Genomic DNA, 17,769 nt, shown 5'->3' with positions numbered 1-17,769 from the left:
TCTTTCTTGTTAAATATATTGACTATTCTACAGACACAAACAGAAGGAAAAGGCCTTTGACAATTTTGATACTCTAGAGCTGTGTTTGCAAGAAAACTACAAAACATTGTTTGCAGTAGTAAAACATTTTTATACATTGTTTTGAGAGAATTATATTTCCGTAGAATTTGATTTCATTTATGTCCATGTTCCATGAGAGTGCAAATCCATGCAACATTGCCAAATATAGCCAAGAGACAGGAAGTAAAAGAAACAAATATAACCAAGAAGAAGAATATTAACACTCTCTGGATATAGGAAAAAGTATAAAATCAACCACACAATGGTGCTAGGCAGAAGTAGGTTAAGTCTTTAAGCCAATGAGCCATCTCAGGTCTTAAAAGTTTGGCTGAGTACCCCAGCATAAATGTATATCCAAAGAAAAAAAAAACCTCATTTGTTTTTTTTTTTTATGATGTTTTGTTTTGAGACAGGGCCTCAAACTCACTCTGAAGACTTTGAACTCCTGATCATTCTTCCTCCCCCTCCCAAGTGCTAGAATTATTGGGGTGGAACACCATGCCAGGATCATATACAGAATTTGTAGAAGGAAACAGAAGTTGTCAGCTTACAACTCTTACAGCTGTTACATAAAATGGCAACATGAGTTTTGTTCCACCATTGATGGTTTTTTTCCACCTGAATAATGGAATAAAAACGCCACCACCACTCCCGGGCTGAATTCAGACTTAACATCCCCTACTTGAGCCTCCATAGTGCTGTAATTATAGGAGTATACCCCCGTGCCTAGCGCCCTCTAATTTTGAAGTGTTCACAGTAGATCTGCTTCAAGGCTGTTACGAAGCAAGCTAATCTGACTTCGTTGGGACAGAGACTTCCATCTCCACTCAATTTGTTAAGATACAGCTGAAATATTTTAATAAGTGAAAACAGGAAACAGTTATGCAAACAGCAAAGGTACCTTTGGGGTGGAATCAAAACTTTCCCTTCATGGGACATAAACAAACAGTACTTCTGATATGACAGAGAATGTGGTTTATTGTGCCACTGATACACTCATTGAAATTGGGTCTCATGGATGAAACACATCGACTCTCATGCCATAGCATAGCTGTCCAACCAATCCTCTTCAGAAACAGAAAGTTTAGAAAACAGTTCAGTTGCTTCATAGGCACACCCAGATAGATGCTTACCACGCTCTGTCCCATACCCTGGAGTCACAGGAGCACCTGTGCTACCCAGCAAGCACCACGCCAGCTCATGCACCACAGGCATATTCAACCAAAAATTGTATGCGAGCATCTCAGTATTTTCTAAATCTGTGTATTCGCTGGAGATTTTTGCTGAATTTTCAGTCAGACTTGCTCTTTCTTCCACCCACCTACACTTCGTGTGCCTACCCCCAAGCACACGAAAACTACTTCACTTCACATTCTTCAGGTTTGAGTTCGTTTGCTGTGATTACTTAATTTGCTTTTCATACTTTGCAGAGGAATTTAAACAGCTGAGATATTTAACTCTTGAAAAAACAGTTGCCAGTCACACATAGCAACTATCTCCTTTAAGAAATGTCATAAAGATGCTTATGATTTATTACTGGGCTTGTGTATCACAATATGAAAACCAACCCACACACCGTGTCCTATGCCAAATAGGACCTTAGAAAAGACAGGCATGATTCATAACAGTAAAAGCAGCACACAGGTTGATATGGTGCCATTGCTGTAGTTTATAAACCCATGTATACATTCAGAAGCTCCAAATTTCAGAAATAGCTAGGCATCGTTTCACGACTGACTCCAGAACACAAGGCTATTGGCCATGAGCGAAAGGAAACTCTAACGTAAAGGCTTTATTAGAAATAGTTGCCACTGGGATTTCATTGCTGTCACTCATGAGCTCTGGGAAATGGCTGTACAAACAGCCTGGCAACAGGGATATAATGAACTTGTGGAAGAAATCCCTAACATCCTACATGGAAGCACAGGCTGAAGAGCAATTAGATTGAGTGGACGTATTCTGAGATGAGAGGGGGTGGACAAAGCCTGTCTGCCCTTCAAACCACACTCTGACAGAAAGACTCTCCGGAATCTGACTGCTGTCGGAAGCCACACAGGGAGACTCTCGTTTTCCTTAGCTTAGGGCTTCCTTAACAGAACGCAAAATGAAAACATCTTAGAATGATGTAATATGGCACCCTCTTCCTATTTGTTGCTGTGACTCAGGAACAGGCAGTTTCTGAGATGAAATGTGTCTGCAGGGCAGGAGGAGGAAGCGCCTGTGCGCAGTGGGTTCTTGGGGAGACAATGCTTCCACTGTAGGTGAGGATCTGTGGGCTTGATGCCTACCGCTTCGGGTTCTCCAGAGGTTTCTGTCCCAAAGGCAGCTCTGAGGTCCAGGCTGCAGGTGGTGACCCCCAGAAGTGAGCTGTTGGGTACTGAGAAGAGGGCAGCTGTTAGTCTTCAGAGGCAGAGTTGTGAAAGAGCTGCCCTCGCTGCTCAAAGGCTGCACTTTTGTAGCTCTTTGTGGCAAGTACTCTCTTATGGAGGCTCAGACCTCTGCAGGCATTTACAGAATTGTTAATTCCCAAACCCAGCCCAGTCTGAAGAGGCTGCCAATGTTCAGGGCTGCAGAAACTCCTCCACAGCGAGGAACAGCAATCCCTGGATCTAAAGAGAGGAGCCAGGAGCCCTGGCCAATTCCCCACTCTCTGCCACCGAGTTCCTGCCCAGAAATGTAAGATTTTTTTTTTCTCTTCACCTTTCTGAGTGGCTCTCAAAGCCCTTTACAGAGAAGAATCAAGGTTATCCCAGGACAGAGCTCTTAGTTCATATCCATCAGATTAAACTTGGCTAAAGTAAGTTGCAGTTGGAAGCAGGAACAGGCCAAATGCTTCCTATGAAGGCCAGGGTTTATTTGTAATCACAGGATGAGACTGGAGAATGAAGGCGACCTCAGGTTCTGACATGGCAGCAGTGGCCTTGCTGGGACCTAAGCACTGCCTGTCCTGTTTCCTTTAGCCAGCTAGAGGGTCGTAAGTACCAGGAGGAGGGCTATGACAAGTCACATGTACAATTTATAGTGTGCCAGATGCTGCCATAAGTCTATTTCATTATTGATAACAACATTTGGAGACAGATACCATTAGAATCCTTTCGCCTGACAGCGGGGAAAGCCAAGGCCCAAAGAAATCCTTGCCCAACGGCACAAGGCAGTAATTATAGTCAGTTTAGTTAGTGATAAGTGTTATTGTGATTATTCTCGGTCTGCAAACAAGGAAACAGAGTTTCAGTTGTCCAAATATTCAAGTTCACATGGTGTGACGTGGTGCGGTTGCCTCCCTTTAGCATTTGGGGGCCTCGGCCAAGGCCTTAGTGTATAAAAGCATGAATATGCAAAAGATACATATGAAGCTAATAGTTAAATGTGCCCTGACTTTCCTACATTGACAGATAAACTTTTGTAAAGGCCTGGAAGTCCAATTCGAAAGAATTTTCGGATGCCTCGGTGTAAACGGTAAAGAGGCAGGGAACCTAGAGCCAAGCCCCTGGCCTAGTCGACTTCTCTCACGGATCTTGCTCTCAGGTACTGCAACAGCAGCAGCAGCCACCGTGTGCATGGTCGCTGCCAACAGCTAACCCCAGGCTATCCCCAAAGCCAGTGGACCCATGTCTTCCGGAATATGAATTCAGGAAGAAAGGGGGATTGTTGTCATTACACAGGGAATTCTGGTCCCTGACCTGGACCCTGAGTCTTGAAAGGGAGATATGGGCTCCACAGGGATATTCTTTGAGGTGATTCTACTTTAAGCTTCCAGGAGGGTCAGAGTGGTACCCCAGGGGATCAATGGAGAGCCACATCAGAGGGTATGGGGTGAGAGTAATGGCTTTTTTTCATGTCTCAAGTCCAACACCCTTGCTCCAGAGAACTCCTTCCCTGTTACTCCACCTCCCATGGTTTTCAGGGTATTGAAGTGTGTAGAGGCAGCTATGGAAGGCAGGGAATTCTAAGAGTGGGGGCAGAGTTGGGAGGGGAGGGAGCCTGAGATATTTCCCTTCTCCCACCCACACACTTCCTCTTTCCCACTGGGCCCTGCCTGGGGTCAGGGCTGCACAAACAGTGTCAGAATAGATCCAAGTCAGGCCACACCCTTTCCTTGTTTACAGGCACAAAGGGAGCAGAGAATAGGAGCCGCCCTGAAATGATTCTTCCAGAAACCATTAATTCTTTAACCTGGAAATGAAGACTTTTCAAAGATGGGCTGGCCCAGAGCGAAGCCCTTTCTTCCACAAAATTTTAGGGAAACAAGGGGCCTGTCTACGTGGCCAGCCTGTCTCTGCAGCCACTTCCTAGCACCTGGCATGGACTGTTTACATGGGTTTAGGAGAGATCCTGTCGATCTGTCCAGGCTTCTAAATTTAGTTTTCATACATAAATACAATTTCCTGTGTTATCTATCATAATAAAAATGTTCCATGGGCTTAATTTTGTATTTGTTAATGTTCATATGAGTATCAACAGGAGGCACTGGGCAGTGCTGTGTCCAGTCCCACCAACTCCCAACCCCTGTCCTCCTCAGATGCCAATGCTGTGGCACAGGAGAGTAAAGAGAGACATTCTGTCTGCCTGAATACCAGAGCTTCAGAGTCCTGGGTCTGAACCCTAGAAAACCATCCAAACCAGCAGAAACGAAAACACAATGCTCTGTCATGAAGGCTGGGCTAGCCTTGGACAGAGAATGATCAGATCAGCCAAGGAATTGGAACCGGAAAAGGGAATGTGGTCAGGAATTGATCTTCCTTCCTTCTACCTCCTTTCCCCCTTCTTTCCCCTATTCTCTATCCTTTTCCTGTGACTTTCTTCTTCCTCCTCTTCCCTCTTCCCCTCACTCCCTTCCTCCTCTCCCTCACTTTCTCAACACTCTCCTACTCTTTAAATTCCCAGTGGCTTTCCAAGCAGCCCAGCCATCTGATTGGCTTGTTTTGAGTCAGGTGTCCATGTTCTGTTTAATCAACTGTGACTCACAGTAGTGGGTGACAAGCCCCATTCCCATCCCGTGGTGAGAGAGAAGTCCTCAGCCAAGTGGGAGCGGGCCTGCACTCTGAAGAAGGGCCTAGCCTGTCTCATCAGACAGCATGTACTTATCATAGTTTTTGTTTGTTTGTTTTGTTTTTATTTTCTTGGTTTTTTGAGACAGGGTTTTTCTGTGTAGCCTGGGCTGTCCTGGAACTAACTCACTCAGTAGACCAGGCTGGCCTCTAACTCAGAGAGATCTATCTGCCTCTGTCTCCTGAGTGCTGAGTTTGAAGGTGCGTGCCACCACTGCGTGGCAAAAAACAAAACAACCACTTTTTTTTTTTTTTTTTTAATCACAACTGCTTCACTGTTTCCTCACCCCTAGATAATAAGCAGCCTAGGTCAGGCCTCTGACCTGTGCTTCTGCAGTTCAAGCATAGCCTCACTGACAGAAAAATCATCAAGACAAAATCCATACCATCCCACCTGCCTACCATCATCAAAGTCTCTTCTGGCTCCCTACAAAGAAGAAATGTTGTGTGTAGAAGCCATCACAACAGCAGCTTATCTCTAGGCCCGGCTGAAGCTGCTTGGCACAGGCATAAAATACTGTACTGTGAGCCTGGCTCACTCTTCAGGCTGTGAGTTGGGTCACAACTTACACCGCCCATTATGCAAAGACAATAGCCAGTTTTACCCTCTGGAATAGCACAAAACTCTCAGTCCATAAATCCTATACTGGGATATCTGAGGAATTTCTGGCAGATCCACTAAGAAACACAGCCAATCTAGATGTTAGAGGAATGTCATGAGTTTGTAGCCAAGTGGGAGCACTAACACTTCACCCATATTCCAGAAGAGCACAGTCATTCTGCAGTGACTCTTCGGGGAGTAGGCAATATCACTATCGCATGCTTTATGAAATGTGTAAATGTGTATTTGATTTCCCTGATATGTGAGTTTACGGGGAACAAAATGCTCATTGTAAACTAAATTTGTGCCAGATTTGCTTTCTCTTTCTCTTTCTTTTCTTACTTTCTTTCCTTTCCTTTTCTTTTCTTTTCTTTTTTTTTTTTTTTTTTTTTTTTTTTTTTTTTTTTTTTGAGGGGGTGAGTGGGTAGCAGGGTCTCAAGTATCCCAGCCTAGCTTTAAACTCCAATTCACTAAGTATCTCAGAATGACCTTGGACTCTTCTGGTCCTCCTGCCTGCCTTCACCTCCTAAGTGCTGGGGTTATAAGTGTGGGACACTGCGCCCAGCTAGTTTCCTTAACACACACACACACACACACACACACACACACACACACACTTCTCTTACAAGACTGACTAAAGCCAAATTCTGTAACAAAACCAAAATGTCCTCGCAGTGTGTCAAACCTGCTGTCTTGGACTTTGTGTAGACAAAGAGATCTCCTTCCACCCCTAACTCCCCTTCCCCACGCCCACACCATATATTTCTTAAAACATTTTGACCTTTTTCCCCCCTCAATTTGGTTGTATAGTTTAGTTGTGTATGAACTTTGTATATTACAACATCATGGCGTAGTGGCAGAACGTTGGCCACGCCTGGCTGTAGGCTAAATGTCATGGCCCTTGTTATTCTTCATATTTATTGGGCATTTGTTATGTACAGGCTGTTGTCTTGATAAAGGACACAGTCTTTGTTTTAATGACAGTCTGGCAGCAAAGACAGCTCTGTAGACCAACGGTGATATTTCAGTGGATTAAAGACAAGTACACACAGGCTGTTGGTAGAAATAGAACAGTAAATGCCCAGAGTTGCGGGGCCGAAGGGAAATTACCGGTTACATCTTGGTAGAGAATGAAGCCCAACCTGCTTTTTCCTATTTAAAACAGTTAGCCACTAGATAAAGTGGGAGGCGTATTCAGGCCATGAGAGGTGGAGTCAGAAGACCATGAGAAACGTGATGCACCGTGAGTATTAATGGTGGCTTGTGGCAAACATGGTTCTGGAAAAGGAGGACTGGGTCTAGATCAGAGAGGGCCTTAGGCCAGACTGAAGGACTGGGATGTTCTAGAACAACATGGAGTCTATAGAATATTTTAAAGAAAACTTTTTGTTGAGCTATAAAATATGTACTGAAACATGCACATAAGTAAGCATTCAGCTCAATGAATTTTCATGAACTAAACACAGCTGTGTAGCCAGGGCTCAGATCATAGCGTGCATAACCAGTGTCCTCAAAGCTCCCTCCTGTTTCCTTTCCTCTCTTGTGGTCACTTCCTGACTTCTAACACTACAGATTTGTTTTGCCTGCTTTTGAACTTTAGCGAGAATTGTGTCTGGCTTCTATCAGTCAGCATTATGCTTATGAACTTTATTCCCGCTGTCATGTGGAAGGAGGTGGAGTTCATTCAACTTCATAGTTGTATAATACCCTAGTGTATGAGCATGTCATCATTTATTTGTTTTTGTTATGAACAAACATTTGCGTTTTTCCAATTAGGAATAGTTGTGTTGTGAATGTGCATATACATGTCTCTTAGAGAAGACACATATGAATTTCTGCTATATAAAATACCTAGAAACCAAATCTGCTGGTCATAGACTAAGCATGTATTCGGCTTTATGAGAGTCTGCTACATGACTGTTTTACAAAGTGATTTATTAACTTAAAGCCTCAGTATCACTGTGAGAATTCTTGCCTTTCAGTTTTCAACACTTAATATTACCTTTTGTTTATTAGCTATTCTACTGTGTTTGGGGGTGTTGTGTGTCCATATTTTATCTGTCTGGGTAGTTGTTAGAAATTTTGTTGTGGGGACTGGAGAGATGGCTCAGCAGTTAAGAGCATGCTGCTCTTCCAGAGGTCCTGAGTTCTATTTCCAGCAACCACATGGTGGCTCATAACCATCTATCCTGGGATCTGGTATCCTCTTCTGGTATGCAGGTATGCATGCAGATAGAGTACTCATATATGTAAAATAAATAAATCTTAAAAAATTAAATTGTGTCCATAGCTGTTTTAGTTGTTTTTCTATTGCTGTGAAGTGACACCATGACCAAGGAAACTTATAAAATACAGCTCTTAATTAGGTGCTTGTTTACAGTTAAAAGGGTAAGTTCATGACCATCACAGCAGAGATTGTGGAAGCTGTCTGGCAGGCAGGCAGGTATGGTGCTGGAGTAGCCGAGAGTGTACATTTGATCCACAGCATGAGGCAGAAAGAGTGAGTTAGTGAGCTAAGTAGGAAAAATCTGGGCTTTTGAAACTTTAAAGCCCACCCTCAGTGACATACCTCCTCAACAAGGCCATACCTCCTGATCCTTCCGAAACAGTTCAACCAACTAGGGACCAAGCATTCAAATACATGAGCCTATGAGGTGGCCGGGGGGGGGGAGGCATGGCTTCTCATTCAAACCGTTATAATAGCCAACTCATATTCACAATCATATGTGGGACTCCAACCTCTAATGTGACTGTATTTGAAGGTAGGCCTTTAACAAAATCAGTAAGGCTAGCTGATGTCATTAGGACAGAGTCCTAATACAGTAGGGCTGATGTTGTCATGAGAGGAGGAAGATCTACCAGAGTCCTCTCTTTGTGCAGCCCAGAAGATGAGATAGCTGTCTATAAACCAGGAAGATAGGCTTCAGAGGTAAACAGAATAAAGAGGGTGATTACAGTAAAGCTTTGAACACAAAGTAAGATGTGTCTTTTCTCTGATATTAGCTTGGGGCGAGCATATGATTCATCAAAAAGATCCTCCCATCATGATTACTGTTGTCGTCAGCACCACCACCATCTACTATTATTGTGGAGGTTTCTAGGTTTGCTTATGTGACTGCAATAGTGACTACACTCCTGTAGCCCTTCCACACTTCTTATGTGACTTTTAAGTTTTTCCATTGATCTTTTGACCTTTGCATCCTGAATTGAATTTGTAACTTCTGGCCAATAGAATGTAGCAAAAGTGGTATGGTGCATTGATTTTAATCCTAGGACTCAAGAGGCTTTGAATGATTTCTCTTTTCTCATATGGAGCTCTTCCTACCTACCGTGTGGATTAAAAAAAAAAAAAAGCTAGTTTATTAGAGAGGGAGAGATCATTTTTACCCAGTGTCTTAGGGTTATTATTATGTGATGAGAAATCATGACCAAAAGCCACTTGGGGAGGAAAAGGTTTATTTCACTCACAGTTCTTATCATCAAGAGCAGTGAGAGCAGGAACTCAAAATGGGCAAGAACCTGGAGGCAGGAGCTGATGCAGAGGCCATGAAGGAATGCTGCTTACTGGCTTGCTCCTCATGGCTTGCTCAGCGTGCTTTCTTATAGAACCCAGGACCACCAGCCTAGGGGTATTCCCACTCACAAGAACACTTGAGGCCCTTGGCTTGGTTAGTGCCCTCTCTTATATAAATCACTAATTAAGAAAATGCAAAAAAAAAAAAAAAAAGGAAAATATCTATAGGCTTATCTACACCAGATCTTATGGAGGCATTTTCTCACTTAAGGTTCCCCCTTTTCAGATTACTCTAGCTTGTGTCAAGTTGACATAAACTAGCAAGCTCCCCAGGCACCCCAACTGTCCTACCTTATGTCTATATAGGTGATTGCAGCTGCTGAATGTACAGGGTCAGTCAGTAGAGATTTCCAGGGCCCTGCAGATTTAAGAGCAAGAATATGTCTGTTATACTAAGCTACTTCTTAAGGCAGACTTAGGTAACTGCTATAAGATGACACAAACTGAGATACAGGGTGAATGAGGGATAAGAATCTGATTGACTTCAGAGCTTAGGACAGAGAAGAGATATTTGTGCAGGTGATGTATAAGATTAGTCTGATCTGGAAGTAAAACCATAATTTAGCATTAGGCAGTGGGAACAAACAGAAATATGTGACTTTAAAGCAGAGTTTTCAGCTGATGGTTCAGTGGGTAAGAACATGTATTGTTCTTCCAGAGGCCCTGAGTTTGATACCCAGCACCCATGCCAGGTGGCAGAGTTCCTTGGGGTCAGATGCCTCTGGAATCCAGGGACAGCCCTCCACCCATACACAAGCACATGGTTACAAATAAATACATCTTTTAAACAAGAAAATAAAAAAAAAAAAGAGAGAGAATTCTGGGGGATAAGCTGGAGAGAAGCAACATGTAAGGAAGAGGTGAGGAAGAAGGCGGTAGGAAGTAGTCAGATACAGAAGCGGAAACAGCATATCACAACAACGGAACATGGGAGGCCCTTGGTGCGATTCCTGCCACCTCTTTCCCCTTTCAAAAAAAAAAAAAAGTCCACAAATCAAAGAAGAGACTGGAAGGGGGAGTCATAATGGAAGAAAGGCATGAAGGCTTAAAACTACATTCAGGTGGAGAAGAAGGTAGAAATAGCCAAGACATCCTTTGCTCTCCAGATGACCTCGTTTATTGCTGTAGATGGGGAGAGTAGAGTTTGCCTAGAAGAGAGCTAACAGGCAGACTACGGAAGGCCGCCTGCTCCTCTCCGAGGAGTCTGGAGTTTGTTCTGAAAGATCTTTAACCAAAGAGGGACTGAGGCAACTGATTTCTGTTTGAAATCACTCAGTAGCAACGCAGTGCACAGACTGATTAGGAATACGACAGGGTCAAGGACATTGGTTGGGAGATTCTCCAAGAAAAGCAGGATGAGGGCCTGCAGTGAGGGAATGAATGGCTATGAACATAAAAAAGATGAATTCAAGAAAAAGCTGGGAGACAGAACTGTCAAGGCTTTGAGACGGACTGTATGTGGAGGTTCAGAGAATACAGAATGAATCATTTTGAGGGTTTAAGGTTCTGGTTAGATAAACAAAATATTAAATTGTATCTGGAAGGACACCCAGGCCCCATGAGCCATAACATAAGGTCAGTCTTCTCCGGTGTACCTAAATTACTACAGTATATCAACTGCTTACAGGAAGCTGCTTTGTCAGTGTCCTGCCAATCAGTTTTCAAGTGTCTCAAGGCGCCTCTCAGTTAAGCTACAAGTTCATTGTGTTTGGCCTCTGCCTTCTCACCTTGTTGCCGCTGCTGCTGGCATTCCGGGAATATTGACAGACAGACGTCATCATTTAGTTGGCCACAGAAGTGATGGATCAGGTGGTGTGCTAACGCTAGCTCTCTTCCTTGCTCCACAGTCAATGCCTGGTGGCCCACTGTTGGCTGCCATGAAAGTATGCACACCACAGAAATTAGCACGCACTACAAGTCAGCCTTCCTTGCCACCACCAAACAGTTTGTTAACGTTTTACCAGTACACAGCGGAGAGTGAAATCCTCCAGGGCATACAGTTAGAAAGGAACACTGAGAAACGGCGTCTATGCAGTTTGGAGACTGTACAGAGATGTAGGAGTTGCAATTAGGAAAAAAGTAAGGCATTAGAGAGACTGAACAAGGCCAAATAGAGGAGAATTTGCAAAATAACCATGTGGTATTTGTCAGGATAGCTATAAAGCAGCCAGATTATGTGATGGAACCCAGCTGCTCAAAGGCGGTTATTGTTACTTTCTTAAAGCTGTTTTAACCATAGTATTTTTTTTTTAAAAATGAGTGTGTGTATGTGTGTGTGTGTGTATGTGTGCCACATGTGTGAAGGCTCCTACAGAAGCCAGAAGAGGGTGCTAGATCCCGTGAGGCTAGGTGTTACAGGTTGTGGGGAACTAGCCACTGTGAGGGGTAGAACTCTGGCAAGCACTCTTACCCACTCAGCCATCTCTCCAGCCCCAAATGAACTAGAGTGCTTTAAAAAGTAATTGAAATGAATCAAATGGACTGATTCATGGTTAAGGCAGTAAACAATCAAGGTTCTGGAATCACCAGCCCAAGATTTTAACATGTTGGTCATTTGAGCAACTGAATAACATGCACCCAGTTATTGCTAGACAAGTGACCTATTCAAACTCACTATTCAATCACCCAGATTTAGGCATAAATCTGTCACATCGGATTATTTTAAAAAGAGACCTTGCAGATGGTCAGTACTCTAATTTACCAGCCAAGGAGATTAAATCAGAAAAATGTCACCATGGATACACAGCAGGAACAGACAGGACTAAGTCCAAGCTTCCCCTGCCTCTTCAGAGCCTCTTCCTGTGAGTGCCAGAGTGAGTCCAGTTGAGACGAGTCTTGCAGTGATGTTTACAGCCTTTGTAACGTTTTTTTTAGTAGAACTCAAGCCACTTGCATTGGGCCTATTCTCTTTTTCTTAGGGATAGTTATGCCCAGTAACACACAGCGGCCTGACCCCAATTCTGACCATTGGAACTAAAGAAACTGAGAGTATCAGGGACCATTTTATTTCTGTTCCCAGAACTACTGGATGAACCAAAGTTTGCTTGTCTTGATTAAGAGGACTGCTTGCTAGGACTCAGAGAAACCCAGGACAAATGGCTAACTGAGGCGTGTTTAACATATTTTAGCAGATGCTGGCAGACAGGCGTCCCAGCATCCCTCAGCAGGTACCTGTTACAGAGTATCTGGTATACCCCACCCAGTACCATAGACTCCTCAGTCTCTGAGCTTCCTGTCACTTCTCCCAGCTTCTCTTCCCTATATAACTCACCCATCATTTTGGCTACATAGCCTCTTGGTTCTTCTAAGGTTCTCCTTTGCTCCCTCTTTCTTTCTTCCTCTCTCACTGCTGCCCTCTCCTTCATGGCTTTGTTCATTCTGACCCTTCCAGAGACTTCTGTCCGGGTTCTCCCTCATATCTACAATAAACCTTCTCTTCAACCATACTTCGGAGCAGTCATAAGAGTTCATACTACGTACCTTTACCACCATCTTGGTTAAAATGACCATGTAGTATAAACCAACTAAAGGAAAAAACTATAAAACATTTTAGTCCCTCTGAGGCTTTGATTTATCGTTCTACCTCCTTGTGTACTAAGGAAACCACAGCAGGTCTGCAAAATATTTTGGATTAGGAAATTCTTAAGGTTGTAAAGGTATACTCAAGTTAACAACAACAATTTAGAGATGTATGTCTAACTACTTAACTTTGCTAACTGTTCAACACCAGGCTTCTAGAAACACTTAGATAATAACTAATATGTTAAATAAGGCATGTTTGATAAATAAGGTTTATAAATTCCTAAGGTTATAAAAGTATTCTCAGGTTAACAGAAGCTGACTTAGAAATGTATGTCTAACTACTTATGTCTTTACTAACTGTTCAACACAAGGCTTCTGTTATAATAAAATTTTTATTTTTTACATTAGTTACAGTTTATTTACTTTGTATCCCAGCTGTAGCCCTCTCCCTCATTCCCTCCCAATCTCACCCTCCCTCCCTCATCTCCTCCCTGCCCCTGTCTAAGTCCACTGATAATCAAGATCCTCCTCCCCTTCCATCTGACCCTAGCTTATCAGGTATCTTCAGGACTGGCTGCAATGTCCTCCTCTGTGGCCTAGCAGAGCTGCTCCTCCCTCGGGGGGAGGGGGGAGGTCAAAGAGCCAGCCACTGTGTTCATGTCAGGAACAGTCCCTGTTCCTCTTATTAGGGAACCCAGTTGGATACTGAGCTGCCATGAGCTACATCTGAGCAGGGGTTCTAGGTTATATCCATGCATGGTCCTCGGTTGGAGAAACAGTCTCAGAAAAGACCCCTGTGCCCAGATGTATTTGGTTCTTGTGGAGTCCTGTTCTCTCCAGGTCTTACTAATTCCCCCTTCTTTCATATGATTCCCTGCACTCTGCCCAAGGTTTGGTTATGGGTCTCAACATCTGCTTTGATACACTGCTAGGTAGAGTCTTTCAGAGGCCCTCTGTGGTAGGCTCCTGTCCTGTTACTTAATTACTCTTTTTTAACCTGAGTAAAGATGGCGGCCAGACATGTTTGCTTTCATCCTAATGAGGATATCAGCCAAGATGGGGTCAAGCCAATTGGTTATTTTAAAATCTATATTTTCCTTAGAAGATCTATTTTTTAAACAAGAGTTGTATCCAAGTTACATATACAGTATGTTCTAAACAAGAGCTGATCACATATAGAGTGTGCTGTAACAAATTAAGACTATCCATGTATAGATTTTTTTTCATTAAGGTTTAAGCTAATTTAAATAAGTTTTAAGTTAAATTTTGTCATAGATTTTTTTTAACCGTATCCAATGAACTTATAAATCATGAGATCTTTAGAGTATGGTTTTAAGAGATAAGAGATTTTTTTTTTGAGAGCAGAGATATCGTAGAGATAAAAGTTTTTTTTGTGTTTTTTTTTAAGAGTGGAAAGTAGTGAAACTGTAGAGATAAGAGACTTTAGAAGTTTAGAGCAGAAAAGGTTGCAGTATAGGAGATTTTGTGATCACTTGTTTGTGCAACGGCAGAAGTTATTACCGTATGAGAGAATTTGAAGTTCACGTGGCCATTGATTGAGCTATACTAAGGTAAAGCTGTTTGCTGGAAGACTACGAGGCTTTAATGAAATCTCTGAATCCGAGGAGGAAACTGAGTCTGAGGAGGAAAGGGGAAAGGGCTGCAGATCAAGTTTCCTGGATGAGTTCCTATAAGCTGAGACACAGAGGGAAGTCCAGGAGGCATAAGAACGCTAGGGGGCTTTCAGGAGGGCCGAGAGGAAATAGGATAGCTCTCTTCTCCTGAGGGAGGAGGGGCCCGTGGAAGCTCAAGGAAGAGACAGAGCAGGCAGCTGTGATGTGCAGGTGTAGAAAAGGGTCGGGGTATAAGGCTCAGGAGGGCATAAGGAAGCTGCCTGGTTTCTAAGAGGGAGCAAAAAGACAGCAGGGACAGGGTCACAGAGGCCGGGAGGAAGCTGTGGCACGCAAGGTACTAGGGTTAAGGGGAGGTAGAGGAGGAAGCAGCTGAACAGGCGGGCTGGGAGAGGTTTTGGGAAAAGGGAGGGGCCCTTGAGGCTGTTGTCAGCTCCAGAAGCCAGAGAGGCACTTAGGGAGTAAAGGAGGGGAGGCCAATGGTTAGAGCATGTGGACGGAAGAAGCAGGTGAGAATCGGCCTCTAGAATCTGGGGTCAATTTGGTGGGTGGCAGAAGTCAGTAGAAACAGTTCATTCATTTTTACCTTAGGAGAGTCGCGTCAGCTTGGTTTGGAGGGGCCGAGCTCTTTGGAAGGGAGTTCACCTATGCCAATCCTGTAGTTTTTGTACCAGATGAATGAAAAATTGAGGACGTGACTGCGTCAAGGTATGGTTGAGAAGAAAGAGTATTGCAGATCTGAGAGAGAGAGAGAGAGTATAACCAGAGGAAGGGTCTGGTTATACTGAACTGGGCCAGCAGACTGAATCGGGCCGAGAGTGGATGTGTGTGGTATTGGAGAGAGGGAAGGAGGAACAGAAGAGAGAGGGAGCACAGAGAGCACCTGGAAACCAAGAGACCAAGAGGACACCAAAATGGCTGGGCGATAAAGGAGTCAGAGAAGCTGGGGAAAGACAAGGGAAGCCCAGGGCCTGGGGAGAGTCAGTAGAGGGCAGGGCATGCCAGCGAGGATGACTAACAGGTACTTGAGGATAGGAACTGAGGGAGACTGGTGGCCTGAAACTATTTTGATATGTTAAATAGGCACCCCAGTTAGCTTAGCCATTTGTTCCTGCCCATTGCATCAAAATACTGTTTTAAAATCTAATTCTAACAGGGCATGGTGGCACATGCCTTTAATCCCAGCACTCTGGAGGCAGAGGCAGATGAATCTCTGTGAGTTCAAGGCCAGGCTGCAGAGTACCCTCCAGGCCAGCCAGGGCCACAAAGAAAGACTCTGTCTCAAAACAAAACACCCTCCCCAATCTAATTCTAAATCACAGATACAGTATGAATTTAAAAATGGAAAAATGCCAAGTAGAAATAAATACAAAGAGTAGTCTGGGTTTTACAGGAATTGAAATTTATCTCCTAGTGCTACTCTCCTCTTCAGGTCTTCAGAGGACCTATGGTCCACAGCTTCATTTCTTGGCCATGGCTTAGCAGCTCCCAGGGCTTAGGGGATGTGGAGAAAATTTGACTGTCTTCCACATCTATCAGGGCAAATGAGTGAGAAGAGCTGCTGAGTTTTCTTACTTTCTGAATAGGGTTCCCGTCACTCCCTGCAGAGCTAGCTTCCAAAGGACATTGTGATTCCATGTTGAGACTTGTTTATCTAGCCAAGCCCTGTATGTTGCCATACTTTATTGCAATGACCAGAACACTTAGTCCTGGTTGTTATTTGCTTGGACGATCACAGTCCCAAATGGTTCATTTCTTATATTTATGGTTGTGAGCCTAGCCTTTAACAGCTGAGCCATCTCTCCAACCCTATTCATTTCTTACAATGGTAGTTAGTAGGAATGCAGCTTCTTTCAGACTCTGACTGGCTGATGCCCCTTGGCCCAGAATCTTCCTTTTCTCCTTTTAAGATTTTGTTTCTCAGCATTGTGAACTGAATCCTGCATATTCTCTGCATATGAAGAAATTATTCACACTTCTGATTTTTCAAAGCATCTCCTCACTCTCATGTGGGTGTCATTCCCAAATAAATTTGTTTGTCAGTAAATGTAAATGATGCTTGCCATCATCTGCCTCGCTCACTTTAATTCTAATTTCTCCAGTAGACAACATAGTCTTTTCAGTTGTCTCCTGTTACTTATCCCCTTTAAATCTTACTCTTTAAAATGTTTATTTAAAAATATTTTATACTTTAGTGAGAGAAAATCCTCCATCATGGTCTATGTGACACAGTTACACTGGATGCCTTGACTAGTTTTTTTTTTTTTCAATAGATGTTGCAAGGTTTTTCATACACTAAAACTCTGCTGACCCAGCAGTGTCTTCTTTAATACATCACACACAGAATTTATTTCAGTTATATTGCATATATATATGTACATATATATATATATATATATATATATATATATAACCTGCCTGGCCTTATAATTGGTTATTGTATGAGAAAAGTTTTAGGTAGCTTTTCAATGCCAGGCTTATGAGGTCGCTTAAATACTGTGGCCCCTGTAGAGATGACTTCTCAGAAGCTTCAGTTGGATGTGGACAAAATATGGAAAAGTTGAATCTTGGGAAACTTTCCAGGATTCCTCTTTGACTTTAAGCCAATAACTGAAGTCAATGATTTCTCCACTGTCAAGGTGACATTCCAGCACAATGAGAGGAACAAAAACAACAAGTGTTAGTATTTATATAAAAAAATGCCATGGATACACCAATCTTATATGAAAGAGGGTTATTGGATGGAGAAGGAGAGAGAGGGAAGGAGAGATTGTGTGTGTGTGTGTGTGTGTGAGAAAGAGAGAGAGAGAGAGAGAGAGAGAGAGAGAGAGAGAGAGAAAGAGATGGTGGGGTGCCCCAACAGAGAGAGGGGAGAGAGCAGGAGAGAGGAAGAGATCAAAAGCAAGAGAGTAAGAAAGAGGAGGTGGTGGCACACCAGTGACTATGTACCTGGCCCAGATGATGTCAGGACCCGAAAGGTCCCTCAGGGAAGGCCAGTTGAATTGCCTGCACAACATAACATTCCTCCCTCTTTGTTTTATTTAAAAACTGAGGAGCTAGTGGTAGGTGGAAAGGTGGGAATGAGGAGCTTGGACTGCTTCTCATGTAAGGCAAGTTAAAGAATATAAATGTAGGCTCACTGGAAGCAACTGTTGGTCGCCATGAAAGGAAAGAGAGAGAGGAAAAAAGAACACCAAAACGTCTGGATTACATGGTGAGGAGGAGAGGAAGCCCCTACCCTGCAGAGTTCAGGGTAGAAGGTGGAGTTTGCCAGCCATGCACTACAGCAGGTAGGGACTGGGACATGCTGGGAGAACCTGGGCCTGAAGCACA

The 17,769-nt window shown here is 43.4% G+C and overlaps 1 long non-coding RNA gene across 1 annotated transcript; it reads right to left on the bottom strand.

The window, feature by feature from the left end:
• Positions 1 to 2,253: 2,253 nt before the first annotated feature.
• On the bottom strand, positions 2,254 to 11,199 carry LOC132646872 (uncharacterized). Its single transcript, XR_009585214.1, has 3 exons — positions 11,011 to 11,199; positions 9,575 to 9,641; positions 2,254 to 2,437 (listed from the first exon to the last, which is right to left on the bottom strand). It is a non-coding gene; the product is annotated as an uncharacterized LOC132646872 (long non-coding RNA).
• Between the last annotated feature and the right edge of the window lie 6,570 nt (positions 11,200 to 17,769).

The sequence above is a fragment of the Meriones unguiculatus genome, chromosome 12 (assembly GCF_030254825.1).
Source record: "Meriones unguiculatus strain TT.TT164.6M chromosome 12, Bangor_MerUng_6.1, whole genome shotgun sequence".
Lineage (NCBI taxonomy): Eukaryota > Metazoa > Chordata > Mammalia > Rodentia > Muridae > Meriones > Meriones unguiculatus.
The sequence above is the reverse complement of the archived record's forward strand: the minus strand, read 5'-3'. Positions and strand labels throughout refer to the sequence as shown.